This window comes from Parasteatoda tepidariorum, chromosome 2 (genome assembly GCF_982258835.1).
Source record: "Parasteatoda tepidariorum strain Cologne lab strain chromosome 2, Ptep-v5.0, whole genome shotgun sequence".
NCBI lineage: Eukaryota > Metazoa > Arthropoda > Arachnida > Araneae > Theridiidae > Parasteatoda > Parasteatoda tepidariorum.
This window is the reverse complement of record NC_141756.1, coordinates 47,797,607-47,814,513: the sequence shown is the minus strand read 5'-3', so window position 1 is coordinate 47,814,513 and position 16,907 is coordinate 47,797,607. Positions and strand designations below refer to the sequence as shown.

The following is a 16,907-nucleotide window of genomic DNA, read 5'->3' as shown; positions in this document are numbered from 1 at the left end:
AATACTTTATGTCCTTTTATCTGTGAGAAACAAATATTTGAAAATATTGTTTACGAAATAATTTTTATATCCATCACTTTCATGCATAGTTAATTTAAATATATTAAAAGTTGAAAACAGGCACCGGAGAGATTCGAACTCTCGATCTCCTGTTTACTAGACAGGCGCTTTAACCAACTAAGCCACGGCGCCAAGATTGTACGGAATTTCAAATGCAAAATACTTTATGTCCTTTTATCTGTGAGAAACAAATATTTGAAAATATTGTCTACGAAATAATTTTTATATCCATCACTTTCATGCATAGTTAAGTTACATATATTAAAAGTTGAAAGCAGGCACCGTAGAGATTCGAACTCTCGATCTCCTGTTTACTAGACAGGCGCTTTAACCAACTAAGCCACGGCTCCACGAATGCACGGAATTGCAAATGCAAAATACTTTATAGTCTTTTATCTGTGAGAAACAAATATTTGAAAATATTGTTTACGAAATAATTTTCATATCCATCACTTTCATGCACAGTTAATTTAAATATATTAAAAGTTGTACGTAGGCACCGGAGATATTCGAACTCTCGATCTCCTGTTTACTAGACAGGCGCTTTAACCAACTAAGCCACGGCGCCACGATTGTACGGAATTGCAAATGCAAAATACTTTATGTCCTTTTATCTGTGAGAAACAAATATTTGAAAATATTGTTTACGAAATAATTTTTATATCCATCACTTTCATGCATAGTTAATTTAAATATATTAAAAGTTGAAAGCAGGCACCGGAGAGATTCGAACTCTCGATCTCCTGTTTACTAGACAGGCGCTTTAACCAACTAAGCCACGGCGCCAAGATTGTACGGAATTTCAAATGCAAAATACTTTATGTCCTTTTATCTGTGAGAAACAAATATTTGAAAATATTGTCTACGAAATAATTTTTATATCCATGACTTTCATGCATAGTTAATTTACATATATTAAAAGTTTAAAGCAGGCACCGTAGAGATTCGAACTCTCGATCTCCTGTTTACTAGACAGGCGCTTTAACCAACTAAGCCACGGCTCCACGAATGTACGGAATTGCAAATGCAAAATACTTTATGGTCTTTTATCTGTGAGAAACAAATATTTGAAAATATTTTTTACGAAATAATTTTTATATCCATCACTTTCATGCACAGTTAATTTAAATATATTAAAAGTTGTACGTAGGCACCGGAGATATTCGAACTCTCGATCTCCTGTTTACTAGACAGGCGCTTTAACCAACTAAGCCACGGCGCCACGATTGTACGGAATTGCAAATGCAAAATACTTTATGTCCTTTTATCTGTGAGAAACAAATATTTGAAAATATTGTTTACGAAATAATTTTTATATCCATCACTTTCATGCATAGTTAATTTAAATATATTAAAAGTTGAAAGCAGGCACCGGAGAGATTCGAACTCTCGATCTCCTGTTTACTAGACAGGCGCTTTAACCAACTAAGCCACGGCGCCAAGATTGTACGGAATTTCAAATGCAAAATACTTTATGTCCTTTTATCTGAGAGAAACAAATATTTGAAAATATTGTCTACGAAATAATTTTTATATCCATGACTTTCATGCATAGTTAATTTACATATATTAAAAGTTGTACGCAGGAACCGGAGACATTCGAACTCTCGATCTCCTGTTTGCTAGACAGGCGCTTTAACCAACTAAGCCACGGCGCCGCGACTGTACGGAATTTCAAATGCAAAGTACTTTATATCCTTTTATCTGTGAGAAACAAATATTTGACAATATTGTTTTCAAAATAATTTTTATATCCATCACATTCATGCATAGTTAATTTACATATATTAAAAGTTAAAAGCAGGCACCGTAGAGATTCGAACTCTCGATCTCCTGTTTACTAGACAGGCGCTTTAACCAACTAAGCCACGGCGCCACGATTGTACGGAATTGCAAATGCAAAATACTTTATGTCCCTTTATCTGTGAGAAACAAATGGTTGTAAATATTGTTTACAAAATAATTTTTAAATCCTTCACTTTCATGCATAGTTAATTTACATATATTAAAAGTTCAAACCAGGCACCGTAGAGATTCGAACTCTCGATCTCCTGTTTAGTAGACAGGCGCTTTAACCAACTAAGCCACGGCTCCACGATTGTACGGAATTACAAATTCAAAATACTTTATGTCCTTTTATCTGTGAGAAACAAATATTTGAAAATATTGTTTACAAAATAATTTTTATATCCATCACTTTCATGCATAGTTAATTTACATATATTAAAAGTTCAAAGCTGGCACCGGAGAGATTCGAACTCTCGATCTCCTGTTTACTAGACAGGCGCTTTAACCAACTAAGCCACGGCGCCACAATTGTACGGAATTTCAAATGCAAAATACTTTATGTCCTTTTATCTGTGAGAAACAAATATTTGAAAATATTGTTTACGAAATAATTTTTATATAAATGGCTTTCATGCATAGTTAATTTACATAAATTAATAGTTGAAAGCAGGCACCGGAGAGATTCGAACTCTCGATCTCCTGTTTGCTAGACTGGCGCTTTAACCAACTAAGCCACGGCGCCACCATTGTACGGAATTTCAAATGCAAAATACTTTATGTCCTTTTATCTGTGAGAAACAAATATTTGAAAATATTGTTTAAAAAATAATTTTTATATCCATCACTTTCATGCATAGTTAATTTAAATATATTAAAAGTTGAAAGCAGGCACCGGAGAGATTCGAACTCGCGATCTCCTGTTTACTAGACAGGCGCTTTAACCAACTAAGCCACGACGCCACAATTGTACGGAATTTCAAATGCAAAATACTTTATGTCCTTTTATCTGTGAGAAACAAATATTTGAAAATATTGTTTACGAAATAATTTTTATATCCATGACTTTCATGCATAGTTAATTTACATATATTAAAAGTTGTACGCAGGCACCGGAGAGATTCGAACTCTCGATCTCCTGTTTACTAGACAGGCGCTTTAACCAATTAAGCCACGGCGCCACGATTGTACGGAATTGCAAATGCAAAATACTTTATGTCCTTTTATCTGTGAGAAACAAATATTTGTAAATATTGTTTACAAAATAATTTTTAAATCTTCACTTTCATGAATAGTTAATTTACATATATTAAAAGTTGAAAGCAGGCACCGTAGAGATTCGAACTCTCGATCTCCTGTTTACTAGACAGGCGCTTTAACCAACTAAGCCACGGCGCCACGATTGTACGGAATTGCAAATGCAAAATACTTTATGTCCTTTTATCTGTGAGAAACAAATATTTGAAAATATTGTTTACAAAATAATTTTTATATCCATCACTTTCATGCATAGTTAATTTACATATATTAAACATGAAAGCAGGCAACGGTGAGATTCGAACTCTCGATCTCCTGTTTACTAGACAGGTGCTTTAACCAACTAAGCCACGGCGCCACAACTGTTCGGAATTGCAAATGCAAAATACTTTATGTCCTTTTATCTGTGAGAAACAAATATTTGAAAATATTGTTTACAAAATAATTTTTATATCCATCACTTTCATGCATAGTTAATTTACATGTATTAAAAGTTGAAAGCAGGCACCGGAGAGAATCGAACTCTTGATCTCCTGTTTGGTAGACAGGCGCTTTAACCAACTAAGCCACGGCGCCACGATTGTACGGAATTTCAAATGCAAAATACTTTATATCCTTTTATCTGTGAGAAACAAATATTTGACAATATTGTTTTCAAAATAATTTTTATATCCATCACATTCATGCATAGTTAATTTACATATATTAAAAGTTGAAAGCAGGCACCGTAGAGATTCGAACTCTCGATCTCCTGTTTACTAGACAGGCGCTTTAACCAACTAAGCCACGGCTCCACGAATGTACGGAATTGCAAATGCAAAATACTTTATGGTCGTTTATCTGTGAGAAACAAATATTTGAAAATATTGTTTACGAAATTATTTTTATATCCATCACTTTCATGCACAGTTAATTTAAATATATTAAAAGTTGTACGTAGGCACCGGAGATATTCGAACTCTCGATCTCCTGTTTACTAGACAGGCGCTTTAACCAACTAAGCCACGGCGCCACGATTGTACGGAATTGCAAATGCAAAATACTTTATGTCCTTTTATCTGTGAGAAACAAATATTTGAAAATATTGTTTACGAAATAATTTTTATATCCATCACTTTCATGCATAGTTAATTTAAATATATTAAAAGTTGAAAGCAGGCACCGGAGAGATTCGAACTCTCGATCTCCTGTTTACTAGACAGGCGCTTTAACCAACTAAGCCACGGCGCCAAGATTGTACGGAATTTCAAATGCAAAATACTTTATGTCCTTTTATCTGTGAGAAACAAATATTTGAAAATATTGTCTACGAAATAATTTTTATATCCATTACTTTCATGCATAGTTAATTTACATATATTAAAAGTTGTACGCAGGCACCGGTGAGATTCGAAATCTCGATCTCCTGTTTACTAGACAGGCGCTTTAACCAACTAAGCCACGGCGCCACGATTGTACGGAATTGCAAATGCAAAATACTTTATGTCCCTTTATCTGTGAGAAACAAATGGTTGTAAATATTGTTTACAAAATAATTTTTAAATCCTTCACTTTCATGCATAGTTAATTTACATATATTAAAAGTTGAAAGCAGCCACCGTAGAGATTCGAACTCTCGATCTCCTGTTTAGTAGACAGGCGCTTTAACCAACTAAGCCACGGCTCCACGATTGTATGGAATTACAAATGCAAAATACTTTATGTCCTTTTATCTGCGAGAAACAAATATTTGAAAATATTGTTTACAAAATAATTTTTATATCCATCACTTTCATGCATAGTTAATTTACATATATTAAAAATGAAAGCAGGCACTGGAGAGATTCGAACTCTTGATCTCCTGTTTGCTAGACAGGCGCTTTAACCAACTAAGCCACGGCGCCACGATTGTACGGAATTTCAAATGCAAAGTACTTTGTATCCTTTTATCTGTGAGAAACAAATATTTGACAATATTGTTTTCAAAATAATTTTTATATCCATCACATTCATGCATAGTTAATTTAAATATATTAAAAGTTGAAAGCAGGCACCGGAGAGATTCGAACTCTCGATCTCCTGTTTACTAGACAGGCGCTTTAACCAACTAAGCCACGGCGCCAAGATTGTACGGAATTTCAAATGCAAAATACTTTATGTCCTTTTATCTGTGAGAAACAAATATTTGAAAATATTGTCTACGAAATAATTTTTATATCCATGACTTTCATGCATAGTTAATTTACATATATTAAAAGTTGTACGCAGGCACCGGAGACATTCGAACTCTCGATCTCCTGTTTACTAGACAGGCGCTTTAACCAACTAAGCCACGGCGCCACGATTGTACGGAATTGCAAATGCAAAATACTTTATGTCCCTTTATCTGTGAGAAACAAATGGTTGTAAATATTGTTTACAAAATAATTTTTAAATCCTTCACTTTCATGCATAGTTAATTTACATATATTAAAAGTTGAAAGCAGCCACCGTAGAGATTCGAACTCTCGATCTCCTGTTTAGTAGACAGGCGCTTTAAGCAACTAAGCCACGGCTCCACGATTGTACGGAATTACAAATGCAAAATACTTTATGTCCTTTTATCTGTGAGAAACAAATATTTGAAAATATTGTTTACAAAATAATTTTTATATCCATCACTTTCATGCATAGTTAATTTACATATATTAAAAACTAGCCGCCTAAGGCGGCCAGCTGTCCGCCACGCTGAAGGTTTTCACAAATAAAGTTTTTTAAAACGTAGCAGGAAATCTGAAGATTAGTGGACAATTAAAGTGTTCCTGTCCTGCAATTTTGTCTTCATATCCAGTTCTGCTGCAGATGTGTTATAGCTCTTGAGGATGTTTGAAATTATATAGTTACAACGCTTAAGAAAAAGAAAACTAAAATGCTAAATACATGAAAAGAACACGAAAACGAATAAATGTTTTATGGTATCAATTTCTATTTCTATATAATTTTTTATGGTATCAAATTCTATTTCTATATCTGTTACGTCAAGCACTCAGGTATTATAATTTGATCTAGTTGTGCTTGTATAATTTTGATCTAGTTGCGCTTTCTACGTCATTTTGTTAACATCGTTTGGTTTGTTATTTAACATCGTTTGGTTTGTTATTTCTAAGTTAACTTTCAAAAAATTGGCTGGCATCAGCATTTTTATTCTTTAAGTTGCTTATTTTTTCTTTTGGAATTCGTTCCTTTTTAGCAAAATGTTTTTCAACCTAATCGAATTCTTTGCCGACTGTTCTCTGTATATATAAACAAAATAAAGTAAATATTTTTAAAGTGTTGTGAAAAGAATTTTTAGTTGTACAAAGTACTACAATATCGCTACAAAAATTATCGTCTTCGCTTAAGAAAAAAAAAATAGAGCGTGGAAAGAAGAAGAAAAACTTATTATAACAATTATGAACAGCGACAAATATATCAAAGCGAAGCGTTCTATTTACGTATCGAATATGTTGCCACATTTTTAATACAAAAGTTAAACTTTTCTCCACTTTAATAAATGTAAACTAATGCGAACTTTACAATTAAATTATTAATTCCTTCGTATATCATTGGTTTAAGTTGTCGAAAATTAATATTTCAATTGTAAGGTTCGCATTAGCATACATTTATAAGAGTGGGGAAAAGTATATGCATTTTTTAATAGTTTTTTGAATATGGCTCTTTGAAGACGAAAAAGCAGACGAAAAGCATAGACTTACAAAATGACTGATAACTAAATAACTAATCCAAATTTTTAAAAAAGAAAAAAAATACTTCTTCATTATGTCAAAACACAATTATGTGCCGAGTTTCGTGCCTGGGCGAGGCTTCTGGGGCGATATATTGTGATTACAGACACACACACACACACACACACAGCCGCTTTTATTATTATGTATAGATGAAAGCAGGCACCGGAGAGATTCGAACTCTTGATCTCCTGTTTGCTAGACAGGCGCTTTAACCAACTAAGCCACGGCGCCTCGATTGTACGGAATTTCAAATGCAAAGTACTTTATATCCTTTTATCTGTGAGAAACAAATATTTGACAATATTGTTTTCAAAATAATTTTTATATCCATCACATTCATGCATAGTTAATTTACATATATTAAAAGTTGAAAGCAGGCACCGTAGAGATTCGAACTCTCGATCTCCTGTTTACTAGACAGGCGCTTTAACAAACTAAGCCACGGCTCCACGAATGTACGGAATTGCAAATGCAAAATACTTTATGGTCTTTTATCTGTGAGAAACAAATATTTGAAAATATTGTTTACGAAATAATTTTTATATCCATCACTTTCATGCACAGTTAATTTAAATATATTAAAAGTTGTACGTAGGCACCGGAGATATTCGAACTCTCGATATCATGTTTACTAGACAGGCGCTTTAACCAACTAAGCCACGGCGCCAAGATTGTACGGAATTTCAAATGCAAAATACTTTATGTCCTTTTATCTGTGAGAAGCAAATATTTGAAAATATTGTTTTCGAAATAATTTTTATATCCATGACTTTCATGCATAGTTAATTTACATATATTAAAAGTTGTACGCAGGCGCCGGAGAGATTCGAACTCTCGATCTCCTGTTTAGTAGACAGGCGCTTTACCCAACTAAGCCACGGCTCCACGATTGTTCGGAATTACAAATGCAAAATACTTCATGTCCTTTTATCTGTGAGAAACAAATATTTGAAAATATTGTTTACAAAATAATTTTTATATCCATCACTTTCATGCATAGTTAATTTACATATATTAAAAATGAAAGCAGGCACCGGAGAGATTCGAACTCTCGATCTCCTGTTTACTAGACAGGCGCTTTAGCCAACTAAGCAGCGGCGCCCCAATTGTACGGAATTGCAAATGCAAAATACTTTGTGTCCTTTTATCTGTGAGAAACAAATATTTGAAAATATTGTTTACAAAATAATTTTTATATCCATCACTTTCATGCATAGTTAATTTACATATATTAAAAGTTCAAAGCAGGCACCGGAGAGATTCGAACTCTCGCTCTCCTGTTTACTAGACAGGCGCTTGAACCAACTAAGCCACGGCGTCACAATTGTACGGAATTTCAAATGCAAAATACTTTATGTCCTTTTATCTGTGAGAAACAAATATTTGAAAATATTGTTTACGAAATAATTTTTATATACATGACTTTCATGCATAGTTAATTTACATATATTAAAAGTTGTACGCAGGCACCGGAGAGATTCGAACTCTCGATCTCCTGTTTACTAGACAGGCGCTTTAACCAACTAAGCCACGGCGCCACGATTGTACGTAATTTCAAATGCAAAATACTTTATGTCCTTTTATCTGTGAGAAGCAAATATTTGAAAATATTGTTTTCGAAATAATTTTTATATCCATGACTTTCATGCATAGTTAATTTACATATATTAAAAGTTGTACGCAGGAGCCGGAGAGATTCGAACTCTCGATCTCCTGTTTACTAGACAGGCGCTTTAACCAACTAAGCCACGGCGCCACGATTGTACGGAATTGCAAATGCAAAATACTTTATGTCCCTTTATCTGTGAGAAACAAATGGTTGTAAATATTGTTTACAAAATAATTTTTAAATCCTTCACTTTCATGCACAGTTAATTTACATATATTAAAAGTTCAAAGCAGGCACCGGAGAGATTCGAACTCTCGATCTCCTGTTTACTAGACAGGCGCTTTAACCAACTAACCCACGGCGCCACAATTGTACGGAATTTCAAATGCAAAATACTTTATGTCCTTTTATCTGTGAGAAACAAATATTTGAAAATATTGTTTACGAAATAATTTTTATATAAATGACTTTCATGCATAGTTAATTTAAATATATTAAAAGTTGAAAGCAGGCACCGGAGAGATTCGAACTCTCGATCTCCTGTTTACTAGACAGGCGCTTTAACCAACTAAGCCACGGCGCCAAGATTGTACGGAATTGCAAATTGAAAATACTTTATGTCCTTTTATCTGTGAGAAACAAATATTTGAAAATATTGTTTACAAAATAATTTTTATATCCATTCACTTTCATGCAAAGTTAATTTACATGTATTAAAAGTTGAAAGCAGGCACCGGAGAGAATCGAACTCTTGATCTCCTGTTTGGTAGACAGGCGCTTTAACCAACTAAGCCACGGCGCCACGATTGTACGGAATTTCAAATGCAAAATACTTTATATCCTTTTATCTGTGAGAAACAAATATTTGACAATATTGTTTTCAAAATAATTTTTATATCCATCACATTCATGCATAGTTAATTTACATATATTAAAAGTTGAAAGCAGGCACCGTAGAGATTCGAACTCTCGATCTCCTGTTTACTAGACAGGCGCTTTAACCAACTAAGCCACGGCTCCACGAATGTACGGAATTGCAAATGCAAAATACTTTATGGTCTTTTATCTGTGAGAAACAAATATTTGAAAATATTGTTTACGAAATTATTTTTATATCCATCACTTTCATGCACAGTTAATTTAAATATATTAAAAGTTGTACGTAGGCACCGGAGATATTCGAACTCTCGATCTCCAGTTTACTAGACAGGCGCTTTAACCAACTAAGCCACGGCGCCACGATTGTACGGAATTGCAAATGCAAAATACTTTATGTCCTTTTATCTGTGAGAAACAAATATTTGAAAATATTGTTTACGAAATAATTTTTATATCCATCACTTTCATGCATAGTTAATTTAAATATATTAAAAGTTGAAAGCAGGCACCGGAGAGATTCGAACTCTCGATCTCCTGTTTACTAGACAGGCGCTTTAACCAACTAAGCCACGGCGCCAAGATTGTACGGAATTTCAAATGCAAAATACTTTATGTCCTTTTATCTGTGAGAAACAAATATTTGAAAATATTGTCTACGAAATAATTTTTATATCCATGACTTTCATGCATAGTTAATTTACATATATTAAAAGTTGTACGCAGGCACCGGTGAGATTCGAAATCTCGATCTCCTGTTTACTAGACAGGCGCTTTAACCAACTAAGCCACGGCGCCACGATTGTACGGAATTGCAAATGCAAAATACTTTATGTCCCTTTATCTGTGAGAAACAAATGGTTGTAAATATTGTTTACAAAATAATTTTTAAATCCTTCACTTTCATGCATAGTTAATTTACATATATTAAAAGTTGAAAGCAGCCACCGTAGAGATTCGAACTCTCGATCTCCTGTTTAGTAGACAGGCGCTTTAACCAACTAAGCCACGGCTCCACGATTGTATGGAATTACAAATGCAAAATACTTTATGTCCTTTTATCTGCGAGAAACAAATATTTGAAAATATTGTTTACAAAATAATTTTTATATCCATCACTTTCATGCATAGTTAATTTACATATATTAAAAATGAAAGCAGGCACCGGAGAGATTCGAACTCTTGATCTCCTGTTTGCTAGACAGGCGCTTTAACCAACTAAGCCACGGCGCCACGATTGTACGGAATTTCAAATGCAAAGTACTTTGTATCCTTTTATCTGTGAGAAACAAATATTTGACAATATTGTTTTCAAAATAATTTTTATATCCATCACATTCATGCATAGTTAATTTAAATATATTAAAAGTTGAAAGCAGGCACCGGAGAGATTCGAACTCTCGATCTCCTGTTTACTAGACAGGCGCTTTAACAAACTAAGCCACGGCTCCACGAATGTACGGAATTGCAAATGCAAAATACTTTATGGTCTTTTATCTGTGAGAAACAAATATTTGAAAATATTGTTTACGAAATAATTTTTATATCCATCACTTTCATGCACAGTTAATTTAAATATATTAAAAGTTGTACGTAGGCACCGGAGATATTCGAACTCTCGATATCCTGTTTACTAGACAGGCGCTTTGACCAACTAAGCCACGGCGCCACGATTGTACGGAATTGCAAATGCAAAATACTTTATGTCCTTTTATCTGTGAGAAACAAATATTTGAAAATATTGTTTACGAAATAATTTTTATATCCATCACTTTCATGCATAGTTAATTTAAATATATTAAAAGTTGAAAGCAGGCACCGGAGAGATTCTAACTCTCGATCTCCTGTTTACTAGACAGGCGCTTTAACCAACTAAGCCACGGCGCCAAGATTGTACGGAATTTCAAATGCAAAATACTTTATGTCCTTTTATCTGTGAGAAGCAAATATTTGAAAATATTGTTTTCGAAATAATTTTTATATCCATGACTTTCATGCATAGTTAATTTACATATATTAAAAGTTGTACGCAGGCGCCGGAGAGATTCGAACTCTCGATCTCCTGTTTAGTAGACAGGCGCTTTAACCAACTAAGCCACGGCTCCACGATTGTACGGAATTACAAATGCAAAATACTTCATGTCCTTTTATCTGTGAGAAACAAATATTTGAAAATATTGTTTACAAAATAATTTTTATATCCATCACTTTCATGCATAGTTAATTTACATATATTAAAAATGAAAGCAGGCACCGGAGAGATTCGAACTCTCGATCTCCTGTTTACTAGACAGGCGCTTTAACCAACTAAGCAGCGGCGCCCCAATTGTACGGAATTGCAAATGCAAAATACTTTGTGTCCTTTTATCTGTGAGAAACAAATATTTGAAAATATTGTTTACAAAATAATTTTTATATCCATCACTTTCATGCATAGTTAATTTACATATATTAAAAGTTCAAAGCAGGCACCGGAGAGATTCGAACTCTCGCTCTCCTGTTTACTAGACAGGCGCTTGAACCAACTAAGCCACGGCGTCACAATTGTACGGAATTTCAAATGCAAAATACTTTATGTCCTTTTATCTGTGAGAAACAAATATTTGAAAATATTGTTTACGAAATAATTTTTATATACATGACTTTCATGCATAGTTAATTTACATATATTAAAAGTTGTACGCAGGCACCGGAGAGATTCGAACTCTCGATCTCCTGTTTACTAGACAGGCGCTTTAACCAACTAAGCCACGGCGCCACGATTGTACGTAATTTCAAATGCAAAATACTTTATGTCCTTTTATCTGTGAGAAGCAAATATTTGAAAATATTGTTTTCGAAATAATTTTTATATCCATGACTTTCATGCATAGTTAATTTACATATATTAAAAGTTGTACGCAGGAGCCGGAGAGATTCGAACTCTCGATCTCCTGTTTACTAGACAGGCGCTTTAACCAACTAAGCCACGGCGCCACGATTGTACGGAATTGCAAATGCAAAATACTTTATGTCCCTTTATCTGTGAGAAACAAATGGTTGTAAATATTGTTTACAAAATAATTTTTAAATCCTTCACTTTCATGCACAGTTAATTTACATATATTAAAAGTTCAAAGCAGGCACCGGAGAGATTCGAACTCTCGATCTCCTGTTTACTAGACAGGCGCTTTAACCAACTAAGCCACGGCGCCACAATTGTACGGAATTTCAAATGCAAAATACTTTATGTCCTTTTATCTGTGAGAAACAAATATTTGAAAATATTGTTTACGAAATAATTTTTATATAAATGACTTTCATGCATAGTTAATTTAAATATATTAAAAGTTGAAAGCAGGCACCGGAGAGATTCGAACTCTCGATCTCCTGTTTATTAGACAGGCGCTTTAACCAACTAAGCCACGGCGCCAAGATTGTACGGAATTGCAAATTGAAAATACTTTATGTCCTTTTATCTGTGAGAAACAAATATTTGAAAATATTGTTTAAAAAATAATTTTTATATCCATCACTTTCATGCATAGTTAATTTAAATATATTAAAAGTTGAAAGCAGGCACCGGAGAGATTCGAACTTTCGATCTCCTGTTTACTAGACAGGCGCTTTAACCAACTAAGCCACGGCGCCACAATTGTACGGAATTTCAAATGCAAAATACTTTATGTCCTTTTATCTGTGAGAAACAAATATTTGAAAATATTGTTTACGAAATAATTTTTATATCCATGACTTTCATGCATAGTTAATTTACATATATTAAAAGTTGTACGCAGGCACCGGAGAGATTCGAACTCTCGATCTCCTGTTTACTAGACAGGCGCTTTAACCAACTAAGCCACGGCGCCACGATTGTACGTAATTTCAAATGCAAAATACTTTATGTCCTTTTATCTGTGAGAAGCAAATATTTGAAAATATTGTTTTCGAAATAATTTTTATATCCATGACTTTCATGCATAGTTAATTTACATATATTAAAAGTTGTACGCAGGCGCCGGAGAGATTCGAACTCTCGATCTCCTGTTTACTAGACAGGCGCTTTGACCAACTAAGCCACGGCGCCACGATTGTACGGAATTGCAAATGCAAAATACTTTATGTCCTTTTATCTGTGAGAAACAAATATTTGAAAATATTGTTTACGAAATAATTTTTATATCCATCACTTTCATGCATAGTTAATTTAAATATATTAAAAGTTGAAAGCAGGCACCGGAGAGATTCTAACTCTCGATCTCCTGTTTACTAGACAGGCGCTTTAACCAACTAAGCCACGGCGCCAAGATTGTACGGAATTTCAAATGCAAAATACTTTATGTCCTTTTATCTGTGAGAAGCAAATATTTGAAAATATTGTTTTCGAAATAATTTTTATATCCATGACTTTCATGCATAGTTAATTTACATATATTAAAAGTTGTACGCAGGCGCCGGAGAGATTCGAACTCTCGATCTCCTGTTTAGTAGACAGGCGCTTTAACCAACTAAGCCACGGCTCCACGATTGTACGGAATTACAAATGCAAAATACTTCATGTCCTTTTATCTGTGAGAAACAAATATTTGAAAATATTGTTTACAAAATAATTTTTATATCCATCACTTTCATGCATAGTTAATTTACATATATTAAAAATGAAAGCAGGCACCGGAGAGATTCGAACTCTCGATCTCCTGTTTACTAGACAGGCGCTTTAACCAACTAAGCAGCGGCGCCCCAATTGTACGGAATTGCAAATGCAAAATACTTTGTGTCCTTTTATCTGTGAGAAACAAATATTTGAAAATATTGTTTACAAAATAATTTTTATATCCATCACTTTCATGCATAGTTAATTTACATATATTAAAAGTTCAAAGCAGGCACCGGAGAGATTCGAACTCTCGCTCTCCTGTTTACTAGACAGGCGCTTGAACCAACTAAGCCACGGCGTCACAATTGTACGGAATTTCAAATGCAAAATACTTTATGTCCTTTTATCTGTGAGAAACAAATATTTGAAAATATTGTTTACGAAATAATTTTTATATACATGACTTTCATGCATAGTTAATTTACATATATTAAAAGTTGTACGCAGGCACCGGAGAGATTCGAACTCTCGATCTCCTGTTTACTAGACAGGCGCTTTAACCAACTAAGCCACGGCGCCACGATTGTACGTAATTTCAAATGCAAAATACTTTATGTCCTTTTATCTGTGAGAAGCAAATATTTGAAAATATTGTTTTCGAAATAATTTTTATATCCATGACTTTCATGCATAGTTAATTTACATATATTAAAAGTTGTACGCAGGAGCCGGAGAGATTCGAACTCTCGATCTCCTGTTTACTAGACAGGCGCTTTAACCAACTAAGCCACGGCGCCACGATTGTACGGAATTGCAAATGCAAAATACTTTATGTCCCTTTATCTGTGAGAAACAAATGGTTGTAAATATTGTTTACAAAATAATTTTTAAATCCTTCACTTTCATGCACAGTTAATTTACATATATTAAAAGTTCAAAGCAGGCACCGGAGAGATTCGAACTCTCGATCTCCTGTTTACTAGACAGGCGCTTTAACCAACTAAGCCACGGCGCCACAATTGTACGGAATTTCAAATGCAAAATACTTTATGTCCTTTTATCTGTGAGAAACAAATATTTGAAAATATTGTTTACGAAATAATTTTTATATAAATGACTTTCATGCATAGTTAATTTAAATATATTAAAAGTTGAAAGCAGGCACCGGAGAGATTCGAACTCTCGATCTCCTGTTTACTAGACAGGCGCTTTAACCAACTAAGCCACGGCGCCAAGATTGTACGGAATTGCAAATTGAAAATACTTTATGTCCTTTTATCTGTGAGAAACAAATATTTGAAAATATTGTTTAAAAAATAATTTTTATATCCATCACTTTCATGCATAGTTAATTTAAATATATTAAAAGTTGAAAGCAGGCACCGGAGAGATTCGAACTTTCGATCTCCTGTTTACTAGACAGGCGCTTTAACCAACTAAGCCACGGCGCCACAATTGTACGGAATTTCAAATGCAAAATACTTTATGTCCTTTTATCTGTGAGAAACAAATATTTGAAAATATTGTTTACGAAATAATTTTTATATCCATGACTTTCATGCATAGTTAATTTACATATATTAAAAGTTGTACGCAGGCACCGGAGAGATTCGAACTCTCGATCTCCTGTTTACTAGACAGGCGCTTTAACTAACTAAGCCACGGCGCCACGATTGTACGTAATTTCAAATGCAAAATACTTTATGTCCTTTTATCTGTGAGAAGCAAATATTTGAAAATATTGTTTTCGAAATAATTTTTATATCCATGACTTTCATGCATAGTTAATTTACATATATTAAAAGTTGTACGCAGGCGCCGGAGAGATTCGAACTCTCGATCTCCTGTTTACTAGACAGGCGCTTTAACCAACTAAGCCACGGCGCCACGTTTGTACGGAATTGCAAATGCAAAATACTTTATGTCCCTTTATCTGTGAGAAACAAATGGTTGTAAATATTGTTTACAAAATAATTTTTAAATCCTTCACTTTCATGCATAGTTAATTTACATATATTAAAAGTTGAAAGCAGGTACCGTAGAGATTCGAACTCTCGATCTCCTGTTTACTAGACAGGCGCTTTAACCAACTAAGCCACGGAGCCACGAATGTACGGAATTGCAAATGCAAAATATTTTATGGTCTTTTATCTGTGAGAAACAAATATTTGAAAATATTGTTTACGAAATAATTTTTATATCCATCACTTTCATGCACAGTTAATTTAAATATATTAAAAGTTGTACGCAGGCACCGGAGATATTCGAACTCTCGATCTCCTGTTTACTAGACAGGCGCTTTAACCAACTAAGCCACGGCGCCACGATTGTACGGAATTGCAAATGCAAAATACTTTATGTCCTTTTATCTGTGAGAAACAAATATTTGAAAATATTGTTTACGAAATAATTTTTATATCCATCACTTTCATGCATAGTTAATTTAAATATATTAAAAGTTGAAAGCAGGCACCGGAGAGATTCAAACTCTCGATCTCCTGTTTACTAGACAGGCGCTTTAACCAACTAAGCCACGGCGCCAAGATTGTACGGAATTTCAAATGCAAAATACTTTATGTCCTTTTATCTGTGAGAAACAAATATTTGAAAATATTGTTTACGAAATAATTTTTATATCCATGACTTTCATGCATAGTTAATTTACATATATTAAAAGTTGTACGCAGGCACCGGAGAGATTCGAACTCTCGATCTCCTGTTTACTAGACAGGCGCTTTAACCTACTAAGCCACGGCGCCACGATTGTACGTAATTTCAAATGCAAAATACTTTATGTCCTTTTATCTGTGAGAAGCAAATATTTGAAAATATTGTTTTCGAAATAATTTTTATATCCATGACTTTCATGCATAGTTAATTTACATATATTAAAAGTTGTACGCAGGCGCCGGAGAGATTCGAACTCTCGATCTCCTGTTTACTAGACAGGCGCTTTAACCAACTAAGCCACGGCGCCACGTTTGTACGGAATTGCAAA

At 34.0% G+C, this 16,907-nt stretch overlaps 37 non-coding genes across 37 annotated transcripts; all 37 read right to left on the bottom strand.

Moving 5' to 3' along the window:
- Positions 1–118: 118 nt before the first annotated feature.
- Positions 119–192, bottom strand: TRNAT-AGU (transfer RNA threonine (anticodon AGU)). Its single transcript has one exon. It is a non-coding gene; the product is annotated as a tRNA-Thr (tRNA).
- Positions 193–772: 580 nt separating this feature from the next.
- Positions 773–846, bottom strand: TRNAT-AGU (transfer RNA threonine (anticodon AGU)). The gene has a single exon. It is a non-coding gene; the product is annotated as a tRNA-Thr (tRNA).
- A 580-nt stretch (positions 847–1,426) lies between these two features.
- TRNAT-AGU (transfer RNA threonine (anticodon AGU)) lies at positions 1,427–1,500 on the bottom strand. The gene has a single exon. It is a non-coding gene; the product is annotated as a tRNA-Thr (tRNA).
- A 580-nt stretch (positions 1,501–2,080) lies between these two features.
- On the bottom strand, positions 2,081–2,154 carry TRNAS-ACU (transfer RNA serine (anticodon ACU)). The gene has a single exon. It is a non-coding gene; the product is annotated as a tRNA-Ser (tRNA).
- A 144-nt stretch (positions 2,155–2,298) lies between these two features.
- TRNAT-AGU (transfer RNA threonine (anticodon AGU)) lies at positions 2,299–2,372 on the bottom strand. Its single transcript has one exon. It is a non-coding gene; the product is annotated as a tRNA-Thr (tRNA).
- A 144-nt stretch (positions 2,373–2,516) lies between these two features.
- On the bottom strand, positions 2,517–2,590 carry TRNAA-AGC (transfer RNA alanine (anticodon AGC)). The gene has a single exon. It is a non-coding gene; the product is annotated as a tRNA-Ala (tRNA).
- Positions 2,591–2,952: 362 nt separating this feature from the next.
- Positions 2,953–3,026, bottom strand: TRNAT-AGU (transfer RNA threonine (anticodon AGU)). The gene has a single exon. It is a non-coding gene; the product is annotated as a tRNA-Thr (tRNA).
- A 578-nt stretch (positions 3,027–3,604) lies between these two features.
- TRNAG-ACC (transfer RNA glycine (anticodon ACC)) lies at positions 3,605–3,678 on the bottom strand. The gene has a single exon. It is a non-coding gene; the product is annotated as a tRNA-Gly (tRNA).
- Positions 3,679–4,258: 580 nt separating this feature from the next.
- Positions 4,259–4,332, bottom strand: TRNAT-AGU (transfer RNA threonine (anticodon AGU)). The gene has a single exon. It is a non-coding gene; the product is annotated as a tRNA-Thr (tRNA).
- Positions 4,333–5,129: 797 nt separating this feature from the next.
- On the bottom strand, positions 5,130–5,203 carry TRNAT-AGU (transfer RNA threonine (anticodon AGU)). Its single transcript has one exon. It is a non-coding gene; the product is annotated as a tRNA-Thr (tRNA).
- Positions 5,204–7,005: 1,802 nt separating this feature from the next.
- Positions 7,006–7,079, bottom strand: TRNAA-AGC (transfer RNA alanine (anticodon AGC)). The gene has a single exon. It is a non-coding gene; the product is annotated as a tRNA-Ala (tRNA).
- Positions 7,080–7,659: 580 nt separating this feature from the next.
- TRNAS-ACU (transfer RNA serine (anticodon ACU)) lies at positions 7,660–7,733 on the bottom strand. The gene has a single exon. It is a non-coding gene; the product is annotated as a tRNA-Ser (tRNA).
- Positions 7,734–8,312: 579 nt separating this feature from the next.
- TRNAT-AGU (transfer RNA threonine (anticodon AGU)) lies at positions 8,313–8,386 on the bottom strand. The gene has a single exon. It is a non-coding gene; the product is annotated as a tRNA-Thr (tRNA).
- Positions 8,387–8,530: 144 nt separating this feature from the next.
- Positions 8,531–8,604, bottom strand: TRNAT-AGU (transfer RNA threonine (anticodon AGU)). Its single transcript has one exon. It is a non-coding gene; the product is annotated as a tRNA-Thr (tRNA).
- Positions 8,605–8,966: 362 nt separating this feature from the next.
- On the bottom strand, positions 8,967–9,040 carry TRNAT-AGU (transfer RNA threonine (anticodon AGU)). Its single transcript has one exon. It is a non-coding gene; the product is annotated as a tRNA-Thr (tRNA).
- Positions 9,041–9,185: 145 nt separating this feature from the next.
- On the bottom strand, positions 9,186–9,259 carry TRNAG-ACC (transfer RNA glycine (anticodon ACC)). The gene has a single exon. It is a non-coding gene; the product is annotated as a tRNA-Gly (tRNA).
- A 580-nt stretch (positions 9,260–9,839) lies between these two features.
- TRNAT-AGU (transfer RNA threonine (anticodon AGU)) lies at positions 9,840–9,913 on the bottom strand. Its single transcript has one exon. It is a non-coding gene; the product is annotated as a tRNA-Thr (tRNA).
- Positions 9,914–10,492: 579 nt separating this feature from the next.
- TRNAA-AGC (transfer RNA alanine (anticodon AGC)) lies at positions 10,493–10,566 on the bottom strand. Its single transcript has one exon. It is a non-coding gene; the product is annotated as a tRNA-Ala (tRNA).
- Positions 10,567–11,146: 580 nt separating this feature from the next.
- Positions 11,147–11,220, bottom strand: TRNAT-AGU (transfer RNA threonine (anticodon AGU)). The gene has a single exon. It is a non-coding gene; the product is annotated as a tRNA-Thr (tRNA).
- Positions 11,221–11,364: 144 nt separating this feature from the next.
- TRNAS-ACU (transfer RNA serine (anticodon ACU)) lies at positions 11,365–11,438 on the bottom strand. The gene has a single exon. It is a non-coding gene; the product is annotated as a tRNA-Ser (tRNA).
- A 579-nt stretch (positions 11,439–12,017) lies between these two features.
- On the bottom strand, positions 12,018–12,091 carry TRNAT-AGU (transfer RNA threonine (anticodon AGU)). The gene has a single exon. It is a non-coding gene; the product is annotated as a tRNA-Thr (tRNA).
- A 144-nt stretch (positions 12,092–12,235) lies between these two features.
- TRNAT-AGU (transfer RNA threonine (anticodon AGU)) lies at positions 12,236–12,309 on the bottom strand. Its single transcript has one exon. It is a non-coding gene; the product is annotated as a tRNA-Thr (tRNA).
- A 144-nt stretch (positions 12,310–12,453) lies between these two features.
- TRNAT-AGU (transfer RNA threonine (anticodon AGU)) lies at positions 12,454–12,527 on the bottom strand. The gene has a single exon. It is a non-coding gene; the product is annotated as a tRNA-Thr (tRNA).
- A 144-nt stretch (positions 12,528–12,671) lies between these two features.
- On the bottom strand, positions 12,672–12,745 carry TRNAI-AAU (transfer RNA isoleucine (anticodon AAU)). Its single transcript has one exon. It is a non-coding gene; the product is annotated as a tRNA-Ile (tRNA).
- Positions 12,746–13,107: 362 nt separating this feature from the next.
- On the bottom strand, positions 13,108–13,181 carry TRNAT-AGU (transfer RNA threonine (anticodon AGU)). Its single transcript has one exon. It is a non-coding gene; the product is annotated as a tRNA-Thr (tRNA).
- Positions 13,182–13,325: 144 nt separating this feature from the next.
- Positions 13,326–13,399, bottom strand: TRNAT-AGU (transfer RNA threonine (anticodon AGU)). The gene has a single exon. It is a non-coding gene; the product is annotated as a tRNA-Thr (tRNA).
- Positions 13,400–13,543: 144 nt separating this feature from the next.
- On the bottom strand, positions 13,544–13,617 carry TRNAT-AGU (transfer RNA threonine (anticodon AGU)). Its single transcript has one exon. It is a non-coding gene; the product is annotated as a tRNA-Thr (tRNA).
- Positions 13,618–13,761: 144 nt separating this feature from the next.
- TRNAS-ACU (transfer RNA serine (anticodon ACU)) lies at positions 13,762–13,835 on the bottom strand. The gene has a single exon. It is a non-coding gene; the product is annotated as a tRNA-Ser (tRNA).
- A 579-nt stretch (positions 13,836–14,414) lies between these two features.
- TRNAT-AGU (transfer RNA threonine (anticodon AGU)) lies at positions 14,415–14,488 on the bottom strand. The gene has a single exon. It is a non-coding gene; the product is annotated as a tRNA-Thr (tRNA).
- A 144-nt stretch (positions 14,489–14,632) lies between these two features.
- On the bottom strand, positions 14,633–14,706 carry TRNAT-AGU (transfer RNA threonine (anticodon AGU)). The gene has a single exon. It is a non-coding gene; the product is annotated as a tRNA-Thr (tRNA).
- Positions 14,707–14,850: 144 nt separating this feature from the next.
- On the bottom strand, positions 14,851–14,924 carry TRNAT-AGU (transfer RNA threonine (anticodon AGU)). The gene has a single exon. It is a non-coding gene; the product is annotated as a tRNA-Thr (tRNA).
- Positions 14,925–15,068: 144 nt separating this feature from the next.
- On the bottom strand, positions 15,069–15,142 carry TRNAT-AGU (transfer RNA threonine (anticodon AGU)). Its single transcript has one exon. It is a non-coding gene; the product is annotated as a tRNA-Thr (tRNA).
- A 362-nt stretch (positions 15,143–15,504) lies between these two features.
- On the bottom strand, positions 15,505–15,578 carry TRNAT-AGU (transfer RNA threonine (anticodon AGU)). Its single transcript has one exon. It is a non-coding gene; the product is annotated as a tRNA-Thr (tRNA).
- A 144-nt stretch (positions 15,579–15,722) lies between these two features.
- TRNAT-AGU (transfer RNA threonine (anticodon AGU)) lies at positions 15,723–15,796 on the bottom strand. Its single transcript has one exon. It is a non-coding gene; the product is annotated as a tRNA-Thr (tRNA).
- A 580-nt stretch (positions 15,797–16,376) lies between these two features.
- Positions 16,377–16,450, bottom strand: TRNAT-AGU (transfer RNA threonine (anticodon AGU)). The gene has a single exon. It is a non-coding gene; the product is annotated as a tRNA-Thr (tRNA).
- A 144-nt stretch (positions 16,451–16,594) lies between these two features.
- TRNAT-AGU (transfer RNA threonine (anticodon AGU)) lies at positions 16,595–16,668 on the bottom strand. The gene has a single exon. It is a non-coding gene; the product is annotated as a tRNA-Thr (tRNA).
- A 144-nt stretch (positions 16,669–16,812) lies between these two features.
- Positions 16,813–16,886, bottom strand: TRNAT-AGU (transfer RNA threonine (anticodon AGU)). The gene has a single exon. It is a non-coding gene; the product is annotated as a tRNA-Thr (tRNA).
- Between the last annotated feature and the right edge of the window lie 21 nt (positions 16,887–16,907).